Source organism: Trachemys scripta, chromosome 5 (assembly GCF_013100865.1).
Source record: "Trachemys scripta elegans isolate TJP31775 chromosome 5, CAS_Tse_1.0, whole genome shotgun sequence".
In the NCBI taxonomy this organism is placed as follows: Eukaryota; Metazoa; Chordata; order Testudines; family Emydidae; genus Trachemys; species Trachemys scripta.
This window is the reverse complement of record NC_048302.1, coordinates 98,160,511-98,186,129: the sequence shown is the minus strand read 5'-3', so window position 1 is coordinate 98,186,129 and position 25,619 is coordinate 98,160,511.

Genomic DNA, 25,619 nt, shown 5'->3' with positions numbered 1-25,619 from the left:
TCCAGCTGCATGCACAACTTGAAGAATCACTATCACTGATGGACATCAGAGGGTACTGCAATTTAATGGTGCTGGTGCTGTATGAATCTAACTTGAAAGTGCTTCAGGTGACAAGTATAAAATATTATAGTATATTTTACTTAGGCTTGGCAAACTGGTCTATTGACCAGTCAAATAATGTCAGTTTTCATGACAGCTAAGTGCAAGTTCTGTTCACCTGAATATGTGACACGTAGACAGAACGGAGAAACACTTCTTGATTTCCTGTGACTTGTCCAGCTACCGTTAAGGATAGATTACACAGTATCTTTCCCTCCAGCTTGATCGCAAGTTGCGCCACGGGCCTGACAATTTGGGTTTGTCAGGCCTGAAAGGGGGACTGTGACAGTCAGCAGCAATCCCCTCCCCTAACAGCTAGCAGCCTTTATGGCAGCCAGTGGCATTAGGGGGAAACAGACACCTCATGTACACAGTAGCCTGAACTTTTAAACTGTCTTCCCTTCTCTGCCTTGAGGCAGTGGGAGCAGGTCCCAAACCGGTTCTCACTGACCAGATAGCAGAAGTGCAGGGTTTGTTAACCACCAATCAAATGTTAACATGCCCAGGGCCTGTGTTCAAGTGTGTATAAAACATCTTTGTTTTTTTTTGTATAAGTTAAAGATTTTGTACTAAGGTGCAAAGCTCTCCTTTCTTCTGCAGAATAAAGCAATCCCTTCCTTATCCCTGTCTGGCTGTTATTGGCTCTCAGCTAGGCGGACCTGATATTTCAGTAGCAGTCTTGGCAAACTGGTCTATTGACCAGTAAAATAATATCAGTTTTCATGACAGCTAAGTGCAAGTTCTGTTCACCTGAATATGTGACACATGTAGACAGAATGGAGAAACACTTGTTGATTTCATGTGACTTGTCCAGCTACTGTTAAGGATAGATTATTGCAGTCAAACAGCAAGAAAGGAAAAACTGGTCTGCATTAAAATTTTTCTTCTGTTCATTCCCTTCTATTTAGTCTTTGGCAACAGCATCAGGAAGCTTGTAGCCTTTTGATGAAGATAGTGACATGAGTGACAATGAAAGTGAAACTAATTCTATTTCTTCGTCGTCTAATAAATATTTTGCTACTTCATTTGCATCAGCAGTGAAAACTCCTACTCCTGGAAAGTCTTCAGATGTTCATTAAATTGGTATTAAGATGTTTTTGGATGAGGTGTTCCATGACCAGAAAAATTACTGATGAGGAGATGATACAGTATTCATCAGCTGGAGAGAAAGAAGGTGATATTAATGATTCTGAGAACAACACACAGCCCAATATATTGCTGATCATTTAAAAAATATAAATCAATGAATTGGGCCCACAGAAAGTTATTTCAGTTGTGATCAACAACATGTCTAATATGAAAGCTTAGTTGATAAATGAGTATCCAACCTTCTGTGTCATGGATGTACTGCCAATATGATGTAGTTTTTCACTGGCGATGTTGAAAATCTGACAACTTTCTCATCACATGTGAAGAGCATCTCATCAAAAGTGAAGAGCATTGTCACATTTTTCAAAAACAACCAAGTACCAGCAGCATTTAGTGCAGCAGTCAGCTTCATTCACACTGAGTAAGCCTTATCTCAAGTCATAACTCAAAGATCTTCAAATATACAAGAAGGCTCATCAATCAGCTGCTGTTGAAATGGCAGTGGCCAGGTGTTGCCCCCACATATTCCTCACTGACATTCTCATCCAAAAGTCATTGTCACCAAGAAACTCAAAATTCATTTTATTGCTTGAACCTATAGCTAGCCCATTCAGAATATGGAAAATGATAGTTCTACACAGTCTGATGCCAAGAATGAGTTTCTGAATGTTAAACATTTGTGAGAATACTGAACAAAATCCATTTATAAAAGTTGAAGAGAAAAAAACATAATAGACAAAATAATTTTACAGAAAAATCAAGTGATAATGCTGCCTACCTTTTTTGATCCAGACTTTCAGGACCAAAAGCTTTCTGATGATGAATTTAATTCAGCCTGTGACCTCATAATTACTGTTTCAAAGTTTAAAGGATATACAAACAAACAAACAATTCTGATGGATTTAGCAAATTATAAAGGAAGAAGCAGTCCATTCAGTCATAAAACAATGTGGAGTGCATCCCAGCAGTTGAATCAAAAAGCTTATTCCTTCATTAAGGTAGAGGAGGGTTGTGTCCTCCTTGCACTATAGCTACAATGGTAGATTCTTACCACTCATGTGTGCTACTCATGTGTGGTACAAAATTGGTTGGTTCGGGGAATCATCCACTCAAGAACCAGAAACAGTCTCAAGACCACCACTGCTGGGAAGCTGGTGACCACCTATCACAATTTATGATAAGAGAAGAAAGTGACAGATAAGTAGTTGACTCAGTATTCATCAGGAGGAGAGGAAAAAGGTGATACCAATGAATCCGATGATGACAAAAATGTAGATGAAGCAGTTGAAGCTGATAAAGAAAATGATAATGAAAAACAAGATGCTTGCTGAAGAGTTGGCCTGCTGCCTTCTTAGCATAATGTCACAGCTGGGATGTGAGCAATCTGACCTAGCGGTCAGAGCAGAAGTCAGGATGGGTCAGACATCAGAGTTCCAGACTGGCTAGAAGGCAAGCCAAAAGTCAAGTGTCAGACAGCATCAGGTTACCAGGAGACAAACTTGAGAGCAGAACCACAAATCAGTAACCAGGGTCATGCCAGGGGAACAGAAAACTCAAGGCACACAATCTGGAGTAAGGTGGATCCCAGTTGCACAGACAACTTCCTGTTGCTGTGCTGGGCTGATATAGAAGCAATGAATCAGTCAGGACCCCCACCATTTTGCCAATCAGATTCCTGGACGGCAGTCCTCTATCAGGGTTCAGCTTGTATCTTAGTAACTGTTAGCAGGGCACTAGATGGCAGGTTGCAAACTATTAGCTTACAAGAGCCCTGTGGCCCAGGGTTTAAGACTTGCAGCCCCTGACACATAAATGCATTTAAAGATAACTTTTCTTTTATAGTTGCTAGTGTTTGTTTTATTTCTGTTTCATTTCTCTTTTCTTTTGTAACTGTTTAGTCTTGAATAAAGCTCACATTCAAATGGTAATCTAACATTTCCAAAAAAGGTAAAATAATTATTATTCTTTCATTTTTGTAGAACATCATTTCATTGTTTTGTATTTTTCTACATTAGAATAACTCAATTAAGTAACTTGTTTTTTGTAATTAGGAAAAAGTATCTAAGACTAAGCCTTTTGGAAACTATAAAATCTTAGGCTATGTCTACACTAGAGACCTTACAGCCACTGTAAGATCTCCATGTAGTACTTTATGCCAACGGGAGAAAGCTCTCCTGTTGACAAAATTAAAGCACCCCCATCGAGGGGCAGTAGCTATGTCACTGGAGAAGCTCTCCCACCACCATAGCGCTGTGCATACTACCACTTATGCCTGCAAAATTTATGTTGCTCAGTCGAGTGTTTTTTCACACCAGTGAATGACATAAGTTATGCCAACAAAAGTGGTAGTGGAAACATAGCCTCACTCTTTTTTGTTACGGTTGTAACTATACTGATAAATTAGTGCTTTTAAATATTTGACTATTTCCCAGTCAAATGCCTAATCCTAATTCTACTTAACTGAGATTTGAACATTTGGGATGACTGCTGTACTGGGACAAAGTTTCATAGGAAACTGGTTTAGTCTAATGATAGTGGATGTTAATGATTCCTGCTTAATTGTCACAATATTAGAAAAAAATCACTTTGTTGCAGTGAATTTTGCTAGTACTTAATTAAGTGGCTTTTAACTAGATGTTAAATAGATGTTACATTCTAAACCCTAGTATTTTTAAGAGAGAATTGCCAAACAAAGATAATGGGCCATATTGTCCTGAGTACTCAACAGCAATGGTGTCTGGGTTTAGGAAGCTGTGATCCGTGTCGGCCCACCTACCCGCTAGGGGGAGGTGGGGAGCTACGAGGTCACTGGCCGGCTTGGGTCACGCCTCCGTCCACGGGGAATTAGTGGCGGGGCGGCCGCCAGCCAGAGTCAGTAGCGCGCCCCTCAGGCAGGGGAGCGCCGGCAAAAGTCAGTAGCGCGCCCCTCAGGCAGGGGAGCGCCGGCAAAAGTCAGTAGCGCGCCCCTCAGGCAGGGGAGCACCGGCAAAAGTCAGTAGCGCGCCCCTCAGGCAGGGGAGCGCCGGCAAAGGTCCCGGCGTGGCTCGGCCGGGTAGGGGAACGCAGGCCCACCCTACACCACTGCATTCCAGCCCAGGGCCCTGACAGTGGCAGGGCGAGGGTCCTGCCACTGGATCAGCGGGGTCTTTCTGCAATATAGACTCACCACTGTGCAGCTCTGTCCCTGGGCTACTTCCTACCCGATCGCTCGTCCAAATCCCTCTGGTCCCGCCGGTGCGTCGGGGTAGTCCGCTGCTGGCAGCTCCAGCTCCCCCTCAGGCTCAGGCTCCTCCAGCTCCTCTGGGTACTCGGCGGCTGGCAGCTCCAGCTCCCCCTCCGGCTCCTCCAGTTCCTCTGGGTACTCGGCCGCGGGCAGTCCTGGCAGCCCCAGTCCGTCCTCCAGGTGAGGTCTCCACTGGTCCAGTGCCTCCCCTGGCGTGGCAGCAGGGTCTGAAGGGAGCAGCCCACGGTCTGCGTCTGCCTCCCTCCCTGGTGCTGCCCTAACTGAGCTAAGGGCCCCGCCCTTTATACTTCCTGTTCCACCCCTCCCCTTCCGGGGGGTGGAGCAAGCTTGGGCTGGCCCCGCCCACTCAGGCTGAGGGAAAGGCCCTTTACCCTCAGGTTCGGAGGGCAGCCACCCTGTCTCCCTACAGAAGCCTTCATCAATCCACAACTTGGCAATAGAGAATATTGCTATACAAAACCAAGCACGCATGCACAGCTGTAGCTTGTTGTGTAGTAAAGATTCACAGAAAGATATGCTTTCTTCCAACACTGAACAAGGAACTTTATTCAAATAAGGAAAATAGTATTAATCCTAAAGCTACTCAACCTCTTTTTCAGCTTCATTGTACAGCTTCTGCATTGAACCTTCCCCAGCACCCTTCTTGCCTGGTTTCCTTCTCCAGTTTTAAAGTACACATATCCTCATAGCTGGGCTAAAAACACAGACCTCTACTAATGAGGTAAAAGGGGAACTCCTTTAGCTAAAAGTATATCTGGTCCCTTACTTCTCTAAGGGCCAGATATTAGAGGACAAAATCACATTCACTTGTACACACAAAGCCAGTACAATACATACAGTCCTAGCCCATGTCTGACAAAACTCAAACCAATGTCCTGAGGGAATTGGGGTTCAAATACAACAGTCAGCACCAGTCTGTGAGGCTCTGTATGCAGATAAAGATCAGCAAAACTGAAGTGAGTGAGGTTGCTTGGCCTAGTTCAATACATCGGTGGCAGGCAACACACACACCAGTCATCACAGGCCAGTTATATTGGCCCATACTCTCAGCCCAATAGAAATGATTCCCAGATTGAGCTAGAGTTCTTAGCGAAGGTTTTTACTATTGTACGCTTGAACATCAGAAGACATTTCACCTTAGAAACAGATGATTTGCCTATTCTGGGTCTCAATCATAAGGCCATTGACATTCTGCATGTGAGGCTGCAGAAGGGGATTATTCAATTGCTGCAGTATGACTTTGATTTGGTACATGTCAAAGAAAGATGTAATTTACTTGCTGTTACTCTTTCAAGAAATTTAGCTGGGTTGGCACTGTCATTTAAGAAACAGCACACACCATATGTTTTTTACTGAAAGATATGCCGATCGACTTTGGCACCAGCAGTCTGTCCTCTCGTAATATAAGAGCATACGAATGGCTATACTGGGTCAGAACAACTGGGTCCACCTAGCCCAGTATCCTGTCTTCCCACAGTGGCTGTTAATAGATGCTTCAGAGAGAGTGAACAGAACAGGGCAATTTATAGAGATTCCTCCCCTGTCATCCAGTCCCAGCTTCTGGCAATCAGAGGTTTAGGGACACCAAGGGCATGGGGTAGCATCCCTGACCATCTTGGATAATAGCCATTGATGGACTTATCCTAGGTGAACATAGCTTATTCTTTTTTTAACTCAGTTATACTTTTGGGCTTCATAGAAATCCCTGGCAATGAATTCAACAGATTGTTAGTGCATTATGTGAAGAAGTATTTCCTTATGTTTGTTTTAAGCCTGCTGCCTATTAATTTCATTGGGGTTGTGTGAAAGGGTAAATAACACTTCCTTATTCGCTTTCTCCACCGCATTCTTGATTTTATAGACATGTGTCTTTAGTTGTCTATTTTCTAAACTGAACAGTCCCAGACTTTTTAATCTCTCCTCAGATGGAAACTGTTCCACCCCCTCTCCCCCAACCATTTTTGTTGCCCTTCTCTGTACTTTTTCCAATTCTAATATACCTTTTTTGAGCTGGAGCGACCAAAACTGCACACAGTATTCAAGGTACCATGGATTTGTATAGTGGCATTATGACATTTTCTGTCTTCCAATCTATCCTTTTCCTACTAGTTCCTAATATTATGTTAGCTTTCTTGACTGCAGCTGTACATAGAGCAGATGTTTTCAGAGAACTATTCACAGTGACTCCAAGATCTTTCCTGAATGTGAACAGCTAATTTAGACCCCATCATTTTGTATGTATAGTTGGGAATACGTTTTCCAATTAGCATTACTTTGCATTTATCAACATATCCTGTTCATCTGTGTGTCTGATAATTGTGTTCTTTAACTAATGTTTCAACCAGTTTGCCAGGTACAGAAAGTAGGCTTACCAGACTATAATTGTCAGGATTGCCTCTGGAACCTTTTTTAAAAATCAGTGTCACATTAAGTTATCTGTCAGTCATCTGATACAAAGGCTGATTTAAGCAATTGGTTACTTATCAAAATTAGTAGTTTGCAATTTCATCTGAGTGCTTCAGAGCTTTTGGGTGAATACCATCTGATCGTGGTGAGTTATTACTGTTTAATTTATCCATTTGTTTCTAAACCTCCTCTAGTCACACCTCAATATGGGACAGTTCCTTAGATCTGTCACCTAAAAAGAATGGCTCAGGTATGGGAATGTCCCTCACATCCTCTGCGGTGAAGACTGATGAAAAGAATTCATTTAGCTTCTCCTCAACAGCCTTGTCTTCACTGAGCGTTCCTTTAGCACCTTGATCTTCCAGTAGCCACACACATTGTTTGGCAGAGTCCCTGCTTCTGATAGGCTTTAAAAAATTATGCTGTTAGTTTTTGTGTCTTTTGCTAGTTGCTCTTCAAATTATTTTTTGGCCTAATTATACCTTTACACTTGACTTGCCAAAGTTTATTGTCCCTTCTATTATCCTTACGAGGTTTTGACTTCCAATTGTTAAAGGATGCCTTTGTCTCTAACCACCTCATTTACTCTGCTGTTTAGCCATAGTGGCTTTTTTTTTTTTGTCGTTGGTTCTGTTGCTGTTGTTTTTTTTTTTAAATGAGGTGTATACATATATTTTGAGCCTCTATCATGGGCAGCAGGTGAACCCCTGCTCTGGGGACACTAACCTGCTGGCTCTGCCCCTTCCTCTGGAGGCCCCACCCCCGAGGCCAGAAACCCAAAACAACCACCCCTTAACAGGAGGAGCACTATGAGGCCCCCCACAACCAGAGGAGCCCTGGCCCACCCACCCCAGCCACACCAGGCTGCCGGCCTGGCCCCAGTGCTAAGCCAAGCCCTCCCACCCCCACCCCCTGAGCACAGGCTGAACCGCTGGCTCCCTATTTCCCTGAAACCCCCCAGCCGAGCCGCCGCCCCCCCCCCCAAGCACTAGGCCGCTGGTCCAAGCTGAGCACCAGGCCGAGCCTCCAGCCCCCATGCCCCTGAGGGCCCTCCCCAGCCGAGCCAGGCCACCAGCCCCCCAAACACAGGGCCGCCCCCCCTCCCTGAGCGCAGACCGAGCCATCAGCCCCCCCTGCCTCTGAAGAACCCCCAACTGAACTGCCACCACCCCCTGGCCACCAAACCACCTGCACTGGGATAGCCCCAGTGCCTGGCTGAGCTGCCTCACTTCCCCACCAAACACCCCTGCCTGCCCGCTGGCCACTCGCTGGCTTGCCATGTCCCTCCTCACTCCCCCTCAAAAGAAGAGGAGGAGGGACGCGGCGAGCTAGCAGCGGGGACTTCCAGGGGGGTAATAGAGTGGAGGGCAGGCAGCAGCAGGGGTGCCTCAGAGTCGGGGAAAGAGCAGGGCCACCGCAGCCCCCCAGGTGTCCGGTGGCAGGTCAGCTGCAGTTGTGCCAGGCTTAGCCTTCCATGGTCTAATATACCTGCCGCCCATGGCCTCTACTATGGTGTTTTTTAAAAGGTTCAATTCAGCTTTCAGGCATTTCACTTTTTTGACTGTTCCCTTTAATTTCTGTTTAACTTCCTCATTTTTGTGTCACTCCCCTTTTTTTAAGTTAAATGTAGTGGGTTTCTTTGGTATTTTTCCCCTATAAGGATATTAAATTTATTACATTATGGTCGCTATTACCAAGCGGTTTAGCTATAATCACCTCTTGGACCAGATCCTGTGTGCCACTTAGGACTAAATCAAGAATTGCTTCTCCCCTTGTGAGTTCCAGGACTGGCTGTTCCAAGAAACAGTCATTAATTAAAAATTAATCTTCAAGATGCTGCACTGCGAAAGGTGACGTACTCTATAAGTGGGTTGGACGGACCCAGTGCTTAAGAAAACTGTGTCTACATTCTACAAAATTTGTTCCGAGCTCACAGTGAAGACATGTGCTACTCGACATCTCTTATGCAGATGAGCCCACCCAGATGATCATTCTAACCACTTTATTCGCTCTGTTTGGCCTATCAGAGAGCCTTGTTTCAGACAATGGGGCACCTTTTGTATCAAGAGAGTTTGAAGGCTTTCTGACAAGTATTGATACAGTACATTATAAATCTGTTCTATACCATCCCCAAGGAAATGGGATAATGGAATCACTGCATGGGAATCTGAAGAAAGATATAGTTTGTTGACCTAACTGGTTCGTGGTTATTACATGTTTTGATTGAGAACCTAGCTGCATGTCTTGCTTCACTTTTTTTGTGTGTTTTTGGATTGCTATTCTAGGCTGCATCGGAGTGTAACAGGCAAACAGGATACTTTACTAAGGCTTGGTCTACACTAGAAACGTATGTCGGTATAACTGTGTCACTCAGGGGTGTTCAAAATCCACACCCCTGAGCAATGTAGTTATACCAACCTAGCCCTCAATGTACACAATGCTGTCAACAGGAGGGCTTCTCCCCTCAACTTAGCTACTGCCTTTTAGGGAGGTGGAGTGCCTATGCCGATGGGAGAATCTCTGCCATCAGTGTAAGTAGCTTCTTCACTGAAATGCTACAGCAGCTCAGCTACACCGGCTGCAGTGTTCTAAGTGTAGACCTGCCCTAAATGTATTTCCCTAAGTAGTCGAACAATCCAAAAGGTTTAATAGAAAAGATAAGCCAGAAACACTCCCAAAAGAGTTAACAAAGCAGCCCTTGGAGAGACAACACACAGACTCCTAGTGTCTTTGCTCTCTGGCTAATTCTAAGTCTGAATAAACCAAAAGTATGCTAAACATTTCTACTGCACTCTGTAAAAAGCAACAGAGGGTCCTGTGGCACCTTTGAGACTAACAGAAGTATTGGGAGCATAAGCTTTCGTGGGTAAGAACCTCAGTTTTGCATCTGAAGAAGTGAGGTTCTTACCCACGAAAGCTTATGCTCCCAATACTTCTGTTAGTCTCAAAGGTGCCACAGGACCCTCTGTTGCTTTTTACAGATTCAGACTAACATGGCTACCCCTCTGATACTACACTCTGGTGAGGGAAGGGGTTTAAATACAATCTCATCAAAGCTCGACCTCATTTGTTTCACAGCATGGTTGAGTTTGATTTAATATGAAAAAAATCACTTCAGCTTTAAGTAACTGAAACCACATTGAACCAAATTTCTTCACATTTGACTTATTTTGTGGATCCGATTGAGATTTAGAAATCAAGTGGAGTTTGAAGAATGCATATACTTATTGTAATTTACTATCTGTAACATTGCATTTTATAGTTGATTTACAAAAGCTATATAGATACCATACTTTAAATATGAGGGGCAGAGTGAAGGTTTAACTTTCAACCTTAATTCTAGATTTTCTGGATTTTGAGTGGTGATTTTAGAGAGTTTTGCATGGAATAACGGAACATTTCTATTAATGCACGCTGGTCATGTTACATTTATAAACTCAGATCTGCAGTGGGTTTTTTTTTATAGCTATAAGTTTACCAAAAACATTAATAAAGCTTCATCAAGAAGAAAATCCTCTAAAATGGAAGAGTTTGTAATTATCTCAGAGCTTCCACATTTTAAATTTTAATTCTCACATTGTTGTAGACACTATTTCTAGATCATGCGTAATGAAAATAAGTACAGATAGCTGTCATATATTAGGTGGGCTAAATTTACCTGGTGCAGAAAACCTTGTCAAATAATTTGCCGTTAGCAACAAAATATTTTAACACATATACGATAGCAGGGGTGGGCAAACTTTTTGGGCTAGGGGCCACATCTGGGTGGAAAAATTGTATGCAGGCCAGGGGGTTGGGGTGCATGCGGGAGTGCGGGGTGCGGGAAGAAGTGCGGTGTGCAGGAAGGGGCTCAGAGCAAGGGATTGGGGCAGAGGAGGGGTACGAGGTGTATGAGGGGGCTCAGGGAAGTGGGTTGGAGTGCAGGAGGGGTGCGGGGTGTACGAGGGGGCTCAGGGCAGGGGTGCAGGAGGGGTGCTGACTGTGGGAGGAGGCTCAGGGCAGGGGGTTGGGGTGCAGGAGGGGTGCAGGGTACAGCAGGGAGCTCAGGGCAGGGTGCAGAAGAGGTGCGGGGTGCACAAGGGGGCTTAGGTCAGGGAGTTGAGGGGCGGGGTACAGGAGGGGTTCGGGCTCTGGCCTGGCACCGCTTACCTCAAGCGGCTCTGGGATGGCAGTGGCATGCACCGGGGCCATGGCAGGCTCCCTGCCTGCCTGCCCTGGCCCTGGCCCCGGCCCCGGCCCCGCGCCGCTCCCAAAAGTGCTGCAGCCCCTGGGGGAGGGGGGCAGAGGGCTCCATATGCGCTGCCCTTGCCGCACCTCCAGGTACCTCCCCCAAAGCTCCCATTGGCCACGGTTCCCCGTTCCCGGACAATGGGAGCTGTGAGAGGCGGTGCCTGGAGGCAACACACAGAGCCCTCTGCCCCTCCCCCCACCTGGGGGCTGCAGGGACATGGTGCTGGCGGTGCCACGGGCCAGATCCAAAACTCTGAGGGGTCACCCCTGTACTACAGTTATATAGAAAAAGTCAGTCTTGCTATACTTTACTTAAAGGTTGAACTGTATGAAAAATGTTTCCCTATAATAAATTTGGTTGAGATTAATGGTTCAAGCAGATTAGCGTAAAGTGAAAATTTGGCCTTTTCATTCATTTTGTTTTCCATAGAAAAATAAGGCTAAGTGAATATTTGCCAACAGTGAAAGCAGGAAGATTTTTTTGGCACACAGAACACCCCCTTGGTTATAGAACAGTGAAACTAGCTAGGATCCAGCCTTTCATGTCCTTGTAGGCCCAAGCTTGGAGAAAGTGCAAAACACTTTTGCAGATTTTATGAATGGGATGTTTCTACAAACAGAGGTTAGATTGTGGCTGGATACAGGAATTGCCATACTGGATCACACCCAAAGTCTATCTAGTTGAGTATTCTGTCTCTGACAGGGGCTAGCACCAAATGGTTTAGGAGAAAATGCAAGAAACCCCACAATAGGCAGATGTGGGATACACTGACTCTCATCTTAGGTTTCATCCTGATCTCTAATAGGTAGAGGTCAGCTTAAATCCTGAAGCATGAAGTTTAACATCCTTTCCAAATTTTTTATCAGCATCAACTATTTATCACTCTAGATATTGTTGTTATCCATATAAGTGTTATATTCTTATGCTTTTTGCCCTTGACTTCCCATGGCAATGAACACCACAATCTAATTCCTCATTGGAACTGGTTGCAAAGCTATAACAGGAGATGTTGCTTTGTCTGTGTGTGCGGTCTTCTTAAGCATTATCTACATGAGAAAGCTGCACAGATTTAACATAAATCAGTTTTTAAACGTTTTTTTGTTAAATTGGTGCAAGTCCCTGCATGGATATTCTGATTTCAGTTTAAAAGTGGCTTATTTTGCTTTAGCTTAAACCTGTTCCTAATAAACTTAAGCACTGGTTTAACAAAATCAGTTTAAAACCACACTTTATTTATGATTTATGGCAGTGGTAGTATAAGTATAGTATTGCAGGAGACCAAGGGACCCAATCATAGATCTGGACCCCTTTATTCAGATACTGTACAGATTGTAAGCTCCTCAGGGACTCTAAGTATAAGACAAGAGACAACATATGGGGGAAAGCACAAGGATAAAATGAAATAATATCAGTCAGCGTGAAAAGCCATGGTCACAGCACATCAGCTGCTACCAGTGTTGAGTTTTAGGTGTCATAGCAAAAGAGGGCTTTGAAGGAGGACAATGAGGTTGTTTCTTGGATGTTTACTGGGAGCTCCTCCCACGCATGAGGGTCAGCAAGGGAGAAAGCATGAAGATGCTTGTTTGAAAATGTAACAAGTGGGCGACAAAGGCTAGTATCACCATCAGAGCAGAGGCAGGAACCAACATCTCAACGTGTACAAGAGATGACAGGATGGAGACAGGCCATGAAGGGTCTCAAAAATAAAGTCATTTGTGTTTCATGTGATGGAGAAATGGAGGGATACAAAAATGAGGCGTGAGATGACCAAAGCAAGGAAACCGGAAAATGATCTTTGCAGCAAATGGACCTAAATGAGGTAAGATTGCATTTGTCAAGGGCAGAGGGGAGGATGTTTCAGTAAACAAGATGATGAGGGACTGGACAAGAAACTTAGCTGCACAGACAATACGAAAAGGCCAGAACTTAGAGATGTTATTCAGGAAGCACTGACAAGATTTAGACACAGCCTGAATGTGAGGATCTGGAGAGTGGGTCAAGTCAAAGATAACACCCAGGTTACAGCCCTTTATGTGAGGAAGCATGCCCATACTAATCTGTTAGTTAAACCAGTACAGCTTTCTTTTGTAGACCAGGCCTTAGGCTGGGACCATTTGCTTTTTATATGCTGGCAAAGTGCCATGTGCTTTTGGATGCTATATTAACAATAATAAATAATAATTTATTAACTAACATTATTAACTATTACATAATTAGGTGTGGGGGAAGGAATTGGAAGATGTAAACGTCTGTTGATTGATAGATGAATTCCCAATAACTAGAATAGTGGCTGAATTCCCTTATCCCAAGATACATTATGTTGTATCCTTCAAATGAAAAGAGTTGTGGAGTATGTTAAAATAAATTTTAGGATTCTAAAAGTAGATTCAGATCTGGCCTGTTTATGATACTGCCAACCAAGGGTGCATTTAAGATGTCACTGAGACTGACAACTATGTTACAATGCATATTCTTATAACCTCCTTTGGTCAGGCATATATGACAGCTTACCTTGAAATTCTGTTGCTCTTTATAAGTTAGATATAACACATTCAGCTGTGAGTGATAGCCAACCATCCAAAAATCCAGGATTTTAACAAAGCTGACAGTTCTGAGCATCATGGGGTAGGAGGAGAGTTCAGATTTTGTACGTTTTCATTTAAATGCAGGTGATGACAATCTTCTTGTGGGCTGCCTTGTTATGTGCTAAGGCACAACAAATGTCATCAAATCAACATCCCAACATCACTGAGTGAAGCCCTGGATTGAACAGGAATGGAAAGAGTTGCCCTGCAAGAAAAATTATTCCTTCCAGAGCTACTTTGACAGAACTACAGGTTTATATGATAACACACATGACCCTATCAAGGCTGCTGAATAGCAACGCGGAACCATCAGCCATTCCACAGATCTGGGGTCTAATTCGCACAGAACCTCATACAATGTTACCAAATGAACACATGGATTTCCAACCAGGCCACAGCTGCACCAACCATTATTATAAGAAATGTAAAAAGCAACAGAGGGTCCTGTGGCACCTTTGAGACTAACAGAAGTATTGGGAGCATAAGCTTTCATGGGTAAGAACCTCACTTCTTCAGATGCAAGACTTCTTCTTACCAATGAAAGAGTAGTTCTTACCCATGAAAGAGTAGTACTGCAGCCACTGCTCATCATCCCAGACCTGCATCGCAATCCAATCCCACCACTAGGTGCTTGTTTCCCAAGCCCAATAGTGACAGTCCACCCATGTGCGGTTGCTCCATGAATGTCAACGTCAATCTTGAATTGTTTCTTTCCATGGCACACAGCAGGGCAGGCAGCATGAATTCCTGTTCAGATTCGCAGCTCATGAAATACTGGAGGATTAGCCGTGTTGTGTTTATAACACTTATCACAAGACTGTCAGGATCCATGCTTTCAGGCAGAGGTGCCAGGCACAAAGTTTACAAGGGCAGTTGAAAAATGGCACGAAATGCAGTCTGAAGTCCTTGGAATTATGGGACAGAGAAAACTGCATCATTGGGCAGTGATGCTGTCCCATGATGCACAGTGATCCATCCCAGAATTCCTAGCAGGAGAAGGTAGCAATTTGCACAGTGGTGCAAGATGCACTGCTCTCTGTGATGGTGCTAGAGCACCAACTGTGGATGCGCTCTGCTGACCCGTTGAGAATTGTGTGGACATGCAAAAGTAATTTAATTACAACAGTTTATGATCATCAAAATAACTTAAGTCGACTTAACTCTGTAGCGTATACATGGTTTGAATGTGCTGAAATCTTCAACCTGACATGGACAAAAAGATCCAATGAAGCATCAGCTGATCTCCTGAATCACACTGGACTGTCTGTGACTTATCTTTACTTGGCCTGTATTTGAGACCTGATCAAAAACCCATTGAAGTCAACAGGAGTCTTTTTGTTAACTTCAGTGGTCTGTGGATTAGGCCTGTAGTTGATAAAGGGGTCACACACAAAACAGAAGTCTGTTAAATTATTCTGAAAGAAATTATTACTTATAGGAGTATACACAAACTTTGGGTTTCCCCCTTGACTTCATTGCTATGAAATAGCTGTGATATAGAAAACCATTCTGACTATTGTCATGTACATGAGCACATTGTGTCTCAGTTTGCTTCTTAAATTCTCAGAGAGTTCTAGAAGGAACAAACTCTAGAATTCTTAAAGGGAAAGAGTACCCTTTTAATTTGTTCAGCAATTTTAAAGCCTGGCCCTAAAAATGCTTATTTACACCAGAATTCTCATGGAAGCCAATAGGGCTATCAGCATGAGTCAGTGTTTGCAGAGCCTAACAATTCATTGCTAGAATGTATGAATGGGGGTGAAGGGGAAAGAGTGAGACATAACGACTGACCTATGCAAATAGTCCTGTTGACTTCAGTGGGACTACTCTTATGAGTAAGACTTGATAGGTTTGAAATCATTAACCAAGATAAGCTAATAACTGTCAATAAGAGAGCTCAGAAATTCATTTATAAAATATTTTAAAACATGACTTTCAGCTTCTAACAGTTTTAATGCCTCAAACTTTTGTGGTTCCGCTACACAATCCTGACAAAGATTATAAGTATTGTCTGATGGCCAACAGTTCTGTTATTTGGACTGAGATGGCAGTAAATTCCAAAATTCAGGACTATTCAGAGAACACCCTGACTACAGCCCTGTCTCTTAAACTGAAGAATTCCTCTGCTGATGGCAACTGCACAAATATCTAACAGGGAGACAAGCACCAGGCCAGGTACATACTTCTAGCTTAAAGCCAACAGCTAAAAATCCACCTAGCAATCAATAGGTAGACAGTGCAAATAACAGAGCACTGGTATCACGTGCTCCCAGAGAGAAACTCTGCTTAGAAAGACGCTGCTGCCACATGTGCTGTATTCATGCTGCTGCCTCCAAATGTGGTAAGGTGTGGCCTGAAGATCACATGGCAGCAATATAACCTCAGGGTAACAAAGGCGTGGACTACAGCTTGCATCCAACAGAGTATGGTAGCTTCTTTTTGGCCAAATGTAGATGGAGGAGGGCTCTCCCAGTCATTGCTGCTAACTGATCATCAAACAACTAACTGGGAATCCAACAGGATCCCAAGCTCTGAACTCACATAATGGATGGTGGGCACTTGCCCTAAATTTATATTAATTTGTATAACAATCCTTATTTTGTTTTTGTTGTATCCAAGTACTCAGAAGTTCCTCTAGCCACTGGTAACTTATTCTTTAACAGTCTGACTAGTGATGATAACGAATACAGGACACTGGCACACTGTTTTAAAATTACTGAGATAGGCAGGAAAGCATCAAATGTCATCAGTAACCCTGGAGTGCTTTCATGCAACACTTTTTTTCTTGCAGTAAACACTGTGTTGACTCTCCACACTATGTTAATACAGCATCATCAATTCTGCTGAGGATAAATGTGCCCTTGGACTGCTGTGAAGCAACTGTCAATTTTCATTCTTTATTTATTTCCTTTCAAAATAAAATTCATTTTGTCGAGAGAGCCTAGCAGATGGCAGCGGAGGCAGATTTCATGAATGGCAGCTAACAAAGGAGATGTGCTGTGAAAGGCTGCTCTTGAAACCCATGTACATTGGGTTTTCTTTTGGAACACACTGAGTGGTTAATACTCTAGATATAAGAGAATGAATGAACCCAAAAAAGGCTGTTGGTTTAAATGAAGAAGCTGAAGCAGTGGGTTAGCTGATTTCTAGGGTTTAAATCTCAGTTCATTCAGACAGTACAATGAGAGACTGGCATTTCCACAAAGGCAAATATCAGTGTCTTAGTGTAAAATTGACTCACATCATCCACAAAAGTTACTCCATAGTGTTCAAGCATCTCTTTTATGCAAGATCATTAAAACTCTTCCCACAGCAATATGTATCCTTTCAAATAAACCCTTGTAACCTAGTTTACTTTGCAACCCCTTCCAATGCTTTTTTCCCCAGCTGTGCTTAGTGAGGCTACAATATCTGTTTTTAATATTGGCCTCACTATAGTTATCCCTGCTTTTGTCACCTCATATTTGGTCTACTACTATGCACTCTATGGGGTCACACTTCAAGATGCTTCAGAATAATTCATTGGCTAAAATCCTGGCCTCATTGAAATTAATGGCAAAACTCCCATTGACTACAAGGAGGCCACATTTCACCTTTAGTATAGAAAGCAGTGCATTGCAGAGGACCTTACATTGGGGCCCTATAGTCTGCTTGGTTTCCAGTAAGTTTCTCGGTTGCATTCAGGATATTGGAATTGAGAATACTCATAATCTTTGTCAGGATTGTGTAGCGGAACCACAAAAGCCCTAAACAATTGGGTCCTGCCTTCCACAAAGACCTTTCCCCTGGAGTGACACCACAGCAGCTTTAATCAGTAGAGGAATTAATCATGGTCCTTTAAAAGTGAGGGCACATTTTCCATTAAGAGTCTTTTCATCTCTGGAACTCATTTCCACAATTGATCCAACAGCGTCCAGAATGAAGACAGGAAATATAAAATTTTCTCTTATTTGATTCTCACCTTTACAATAATACCCCTTCACTCGACTAGGAGTTGAATCATATCAGCAATTCACATTCCTGACTCAGGCAAGACAGGGACATGTTTATTACAGTAAAAAAGGCTAATGGGATGCGGCATCCCTCCTCCTTCTGGTAAGTCAATTTTTATTCCCTCCAAGAATCTGCTAATCCATTTGCCTCTGACTTGACTTTCACACTGCTCAGGTTTGTCCCTTAGGGTATGTCTACACTGTAATAAAATACCTGCAGCTGGATAGTGTCATCTGACTCCAGCTACGGGGCTTAGGCTGCTGGGCTATAAAACTGTAATGTAGATATTTGGGCTCAGGCTGGAGCCCAAACGTCTACATTGCAGTTTTATAGCCCTGCAGCCCAAGCCCTGCAAGCCCAAGTCAGCTGACACGGGCCAGCTGCGGGTACTTTACTGCAGTATAGACATACTCTTAGTTTCCATCTGTGCTGAACACTGTGGGGCGACCTTTCCATGATGTTTATATGCAGATAGGTTAAGAAAAAGCCCCTGAGGCCAGGACATTGACTTTAAAGTCCCAGGTAAATATCTAACTTCTGAAAGAGAGAAATCCTGTTTATATTAACTTTGTGCCTATGAGAAATTCTTCTCTTGGCATCACACTTTTATACTGACTTTTTTCAGTGTATGACCTTCACCACCACACCACCCATTTGCAGCACTGGGTCTGAAGACCTTCCAGAACTGCATTCACTCTCTAAATGCATTCACTCTCTAAACTGACCACTGGGGTCACCTTCCAAAGCCTTAGAAATATTGGGAATAGGAAGACAACTGTCCTAATGTTTGCTCAATCTTTCTCTTGTTTTTATTTATTTATTTTTGCTTTATTGCTAATTCCTTTTTCACTCCTATTCTTCCTTTCACCCAGTAAATGTATCACCTTTGTCCTTTGTTCTAAGAATTCCAACCATACACACTTCAGCTGATTCACTGAATGCTCAACCCACTTTTTAAGCCAAAGGGTGCTATTTCTGCAAGCAATCAGCATTGGCCCAAGTCTATTCCCACTGAAGTCAATGGGTATTTTAGCATTGATTGTATTAACTTCAGTGTGAGCAAAGTTAAGCAAAGACTAAGCACCTTTGAAAATTCCACCCATATCTTATATTGGAATTGCACTCAGAGGCAGTACATTATTCAATGTCTGAAGCTATGTCTGCACTGCACAGCTCTTGTGAAAACATAGGGTATGTGTAGCCAAACGCTGCGGTGAAAAGCACAGTGCAGGGTGCAGCTACACGTCAGTGAAAGGCTCTGGCAAGATGAGGAAATGGGGAACTCCCAGAACCTGTCCCTGCTGCCTCCTCACTGCCACAGTCATTCCCTGCTGCCAGGGTCTTTCATTGTGGTAGGGAAAGATTCTGGCAGGTCCCTGCAGCAGGGAAAGGTTCCAGCAGTGGGGAACTGATGGAGATTTTCCCCACTGTCTCTCTGTTGCCAGAGCCTCTCTTTGCAGCCAGAGTCTTTCCCTGATGTGAGGAAAGACTCCAGCAGCAGGGAGGCAACTGTGGGACAATACATTGCTAAAAATAGCAGTGTAGACAGGGAGGCATTGTCGGGTGAGTAATGAGCCATATAGGGTAAATAGCCAGGTACCTACCCATACGATTCATGTCTTTAATCCACTTGCTTAACTAGTGCCTCACTGTTTACACTGCTATTTATACTTGTGCTAGGAGAGCATGTAGCGTATGTATTCTACATACCACCAAAAGGGATGTGCAGTGTAATCATACCTTAAATGTATTCATGAGAGTGGGAGGCACTGGGAATCTAGTAGGAATGGATGTTATCCATTGATGAGAGAAATTTTTAGATGGACTAGCCATATCTATAAAGGAGAAAAGCATCTGCAGCTCCACAAGCTAAGATTAAATTACAAGGGCTAACTATCCTCATACTTCAGGCATAAATTCATCACAGCTAACATCAGGAAGAAATTTTCCTCATGGTACAATACTAGTGGTGCATTATAAGCAGGAAGAGTTAGGGCCTTACTCCAGGGGTTCTCAACTTTTTCTGAATCATGCCCTCAACTTTTATTTAGCGTGGAGCACTCCCCTTACAAAATGGGACTTTCCTATGTAATCTTGATGGAACCAGGGCAATTAATATATTGATTCCAATAAAAGGGATTCTATTTTAAATAAATCAGCCCTTTGATCCTGCTGTCTAACTGTGCATAGGATAGGAAACTTTTTAAAGCATATATTTTAATTTTCAGGGCACTATTTCTCAATTTCAGCATCAAACAGTACTAGCACCCAGGGCCCTACACCTGCAAGTGGGAAGGCCTAAAACATTCTAAAACCCAGGTCAGGCCCAATGGTGAATTTGTTTCTCCTCTCATCTTCACCTACTCAAAACTAAAACAAGCCAATAATTAGTTCACCTTTTAAAGCCTCTGGGACCTTTGGATTTATCAAAAAAAAAGTAAAGAAATTATTTATACCATTTCCTAAAGGTTTTTCAACAGGGCTAAAGTGCTTATTTTAATCTTTTTAATAGTAATAAATGAGTTGTTACACTCCAGAGGTAAATGTAAAAAAACCATGTCTTCACACACAGAATAAGGAAAAATCATCTTCTAAATGGAAAGGTGTAGCAATACATTTAAAACCAGGGATGAAATGTATTGTACAAATTATTGTACAGAAATCCTGAAAGACTAAGACTGAGATTTTCAGGAGAGTCTAATGGAGCTAAATGCCCAAATCCCCTTGGAATTCAGTGAGATTTAGGCACCTAATTACTTAAGCTCTCTTGAAAATCTCCACCTGAGGTCTGCCTTCAAATGAGATAGAAGCTCACTATTACTTAGTAGAGGGCAGTCCAAAGCACTTCCATCAAAAACTGTTACACTTAATGTTGGGTTTTCAGCTAAACTATTTTTGGAGGGGGTTTTTGTTTTTGTTTTGCTTTGTTTCTTTTGCAGAAAGTGGCTACCTTGGGTGGAAATTTTCTATTTTTCACTGAAAATTCCCTGTGACTGGGTGCCTGGATAGGCCACACTGAGAATGCCACACTCATGGCAGGCTGCAAGAAACAGGGCAGATAATTCCCCAAAACTGGTGGTTTACTCTAAAATTAGATTCACCAAACCAGTATCAAAAGAATCATAGAAGATTAGGGTTGGAAAAGACCTCAAGAGGTCATCTAGTCCAACCCCTTGCTCAAAGCAGCACCAACCCCAACTAAATCATCCCATATTTGCTATTCTTTCTGCATATCGGGATTGTTTGTTCCTATGCCCTCAGTAAGACTTCTTTTAAATACAGCCAGCTCTCCTGGACTCCTTCCCCCGCTTTCCCCCTCATATTAGTCTCCCAGTGGATCCTGTCCATTAGTTCCCTGAGGGAGTCAAAGTCTGCTTTTCTGAAGTCCAGGGTCTGTATTCTGGTGGTCTCCTTTCTTCCTTTTGTCAGGATCCTGAACTCGACCATCTCAAGGTCACTGCTGCCCAGGTTGCCACCCACTTCTACTTCCCCTATCAATTCTTTCCCGTTTGTAAGCAGCAAGTCAAGAGGAACACAGCCCCTACCTGGTTCCTCCAGCACTTGCACCAGAAAGTTGTCCCCAACACTCTCCAAAAACTTCCTGGATTGTCTCTGCACTCCCAGCAGATGTCAGAGTGATTGAAGACCGCCAGGGCCCGTGATCTGGAAACTTCGGTTAGTTGTCTGAAGAAATCCTTGTCTACCTCATCCTCCTGGTCTGGTGGTCTATAGCAGATGCCCACCATGACATCATCCTTGTTGCTGTCACCTCTAAACTTAATCCAAAGACTCTCAACAGGCTTTTCTCCAGTTTCAGACTGGAGCTCTGAACAATCATACTGCTCTTACATACAGTGCAATTCCTCCACCTTTTCTCCCCTGCCTGTCCTTCCTAAACAGTTTATACCCATCCATGACAGTGCTCCAGACATGTGAGTTACCCTACCAAGTCTCTGTTATTCCAATCACAACATAGTTCCTTGACTGTGCCAGGACTTACAATTCTTCCTGTTTGTTTCCCAGGCTTCTTGCATTCGTGTACAGGCACCTAAGATAACTAGCCAATTGCCCTGCTTTCTCAGTATGAATCAGGAGGCCTTCCCTGTTGCACCCTCCTCCTTGTGTTTCCTCCTGATGTCCCACTCCCCACTTACCTCAGGGCTTAGGTCACCATCCCCCAGTGAACCTAATTAAAGCCTTCCTCACTAAGTTAGCAAGCCTGCCTGCGAAGATGCTCTTCCCTCTCTTCGTTAGGTGAATCCCATCTCTTCCTAACAATCCTTCTTCCTGGAACAACATCCCATGGTCAAAGAATGCAACGCCCTCTCTCCAACACCATGCATTTACCGCCACAATTCAATAGACCCTACCTACTTTTCTTTCAACAGGGAGCATGGATGAGAACACAACTTGTGCCTCAAACTCCTTTATCCTTCTTCCCAGAGCCACATAGTCTGCAGTGACCCACTCAAGGTCATTCTTGGCAGTATCATTGATACCCACGTGGAGAAGTAGGAAGGGGTAGCAGTCCGAAGGCTTGATCAGTCTTGGCAGACACTCCGTCATTTCTGTCACAAAGAGCTTCTGTAGTACCACACTGGTTAGCAAGAAGCCAAACACACACTCCTTTAAGCATTCCAGTCCTTGCTCCTCTCTAGGTAAACAGGTCTCATATAGTGAGGGGTTATGGAAAACCCTATTCACCATACTTAAAGCTCTACCAATCCCAATGGATCGGATACTTACCCTCTAGTCAATATATATTTCAGATCTTACCCAAATATCATGCTGTCGGCCAATCCTTAGTAAACTAACTAAAGATTTATTAATATGTAACTTTCGCGCCTTCATGGCGAAGATTGAGTCTGCTCTACAGGCAGTTCTGGCCAAGAGAAGGCGTGTGCAGGAATGCAGCCAGGAAAGTCCCTTCAACCCCAGGGGCACCTGTTCCAAACCCCGCAGCATGAACACACACCGAAAAAGTACAATGAACATAGGAAAGGGAAATACAGGGATGAATGGAGAAAAGCAACAGAGGGAAATATAGGGGGCGCTGGGTCTGCCAGTGTCATAGTCCCCAAAAAGTTTGTGGTTTTCATCTGAAAACTTAAATATGTCTGATGAAAAGTCTACAAACTGAAATATTTCAGTTTAAATATGCCACCATTGTGCCTCATGGGAGATGTAGTCCAGTTGCCACATGTCCCCATTCTCCTCTATGAGCTTAGGTTCCCATCTGAACTTCATCTCCTATCATTCACCATAGACATGCAACTTCCATAATACACTGCCTCCCCTTCCCAAGAGAGAAGATGGTCATTCATGAGTGATGTGGGCTGAAAGGGGAACACAGCCCATAGAAGAGAGTCCAGAACCACTACTCCCCTGAGGCACTGTCAAGGAATTTCTGAATCAAAAATATTTGGGGTTTTAGATAAAATATTCAGTTTCACCAAAAAGCTGGATTTTTTGTGTGGGGCGGGGGGAATCCATTTTCCAGTTCTACTCATTAGGCCTATAATTAGGCTGGAAGTCATTCTGAATTCTGCCCTGACAGCCAAAGCATAATTTTGTCCTATCTTTTTAGTACAACGAGCAGCTGAAAGCTAAACAGCCACAAAGATGACGAGGCCTGATTCTGCCAACTCTTACTCATTGTTTGAAATGTTGTTGTAGTTGTGTTGGTCCCAGGATACGAGAGAGACAGGGTTGGTGAGGCAATATCTTTTATTGGACCAGCTTCTCAAAAGTTTGTCTCTTCCACCAACAGAAGTTGTTCCAATAAAAAATATTACCTCAGCCACCTTATCTAACTCTTGCTCATATGAGTAGTCCCATTAAAATCAATAGGAATGTCTGAGAAAGTAAATGTTGACAGGATTATCCTTCAGGCCTGTCTTGCAATATGAGCACATTATATATTGACAAATGGGGCAGTATAAAAGGCATTGTTACACCAGGTACCAAATATCAAGATATGTAGGAGCAGGTAACCTCAAAGCACCTAACTCACCTTGAAAATAATCTGAATAATGTTGGCATGGATGGACACCTTTCTTTTTCATCAGTCCTGGAAATGAAGATAGTGCTAGGATGAGGCTTCAGAGAAACAACCAATCAGCATCTTAGATGGTGCAATGTTTCCCAGAATTGCCACTCTTAGAGGCAATATTTGCTGGAAAGATGGAAAACTAATAGAGACTGGAAGTACTACAGGTGTCAACAGCCTGATCTATTCACAAGTTTCTAAATACCTGGATCAGAATTATCTACATTGGGCTGTATGTCATCTTAGATCTGCACAGAGAAGTCCTGTGGTTCTAGGTTCATATATAGACTATTATGCTGAACCTGTTTGGAATCTCCAATTAGACATCTGTATTCTCTCCAGCATTTTATTATTGATAGTCTAAAATTAAGATCTGTTTCCTTTTCCACACTAGTAAAGATTTATTTAGAGCCTGATTCGACACCCATTAAAGACAATTGGAATCTTTCCAGTTTTTGGAAATTCTTTGCTATAGGAAGTAATCCTTTTTCTGATACATAATTGATATTCTGATGTTCAAAATGAGTATGATCTAATTTCTTATATCATATTGCAATACACAGAAAAAACATTCAACATTGTGATAGAAATTATGGGCTAGAACCACAAAAGGGACTTAACTATTAGGTGCCGTAATGCTGAGTTTAGGCACCTGGCTCTCTCTAGATTCTAGTGGAATCACAGCCATGAGCTAGCTACCCAGGCTTCCCATACAATGAATGGGGAAGAACACCTTCCTCCTGGATTTCAATGCCTAAGCCAGGTCAGTTTGAGGAGTCCAGTGGTTTGTGCACTCAGCTGGGATGTGGAAGACCAGCATTCAAATTCCACTTCTGAATCAGAGGAGGGACTGGAACCTGGGTCTCCTACCTGCTATCTGAGTACCCTAAATCTAAAGGGTATTCTGGGGTATCTTTCTATCAATCTCTGCTGTTTAAGTTGTTCTATTTTGTTTAAAATACTTGAATATCTATCGGAGCAGCGCCTGGTCTCCCAGGTAGGTACCCCAAGCTACAGTCACTCTCACATAATGGTCCCTTATGGACTTGGAATCTATGAATCTATTAAACTTTTTCTCTGACACCCCTACCGCTTCCTTCTCAGCAGCTGTTTTGTGCAGAACCCAATCTGGGAAGTTCTCTCAGACCACATTAACCGGATGGTGCCCTACAGGGGAGATGGGCATGGGAATGCCTAGTTTGAGGATTCTACTGGGGCTTAGATGTGAGCTAGACACCAAGCAACTCAGTGGCATCAGGACTTCAGCAGCTATGCACATGTCCACCAGCAGAAATGGGGGGCTTCAGGAACTTTACCAGTGGAAACTCAGATGCCTACAGTTTTAAGCAACAGCTGAACGGGGGTTGTGAGGATCTAAATTTTGGATTTTAGGTACTTAAAGTGGTAGTCGGGCACCTAAATCACTTTCTAGATCCAGCCCTCACTAAACTAAAGATATGCTGTAAAGGTTCAGTGTGGAAAGCAAAGGCTATTTATAATAGGAAAAAACTTATTGAGGCAAAAATACTTTCTTGTAGCATGCAAAGACAAAAGGAAATTTAAGAAGCACACAAGTTCAAATTGCTTTTGCTGCTTACCAAATTTGTCCAAATGTGGAATTCTAATGGATTTCAACCTAAGTTTTAATTCCCCCTGAAGCTAACAGTGGCTTGTACTATTTATACCAGTGCTATAAATACTCACTCCTTCAAAGGATATCTTCAAGTCCGTGGATGTGAAGGATTTTCTTCCAAAGCATGATATTCTTGGCACTGTTATACTGTGTACACTGCAGTACAATAAAGTGATTGTGTAATACTGAATATGTTGGTGACTAACCATTTTGCCACTCACTCCAACAGACACTTAAAAAGGGGCTCTTAAGTTTTTTTGCCTTGTAAATCATGGCAGTGTGTTGGAGAG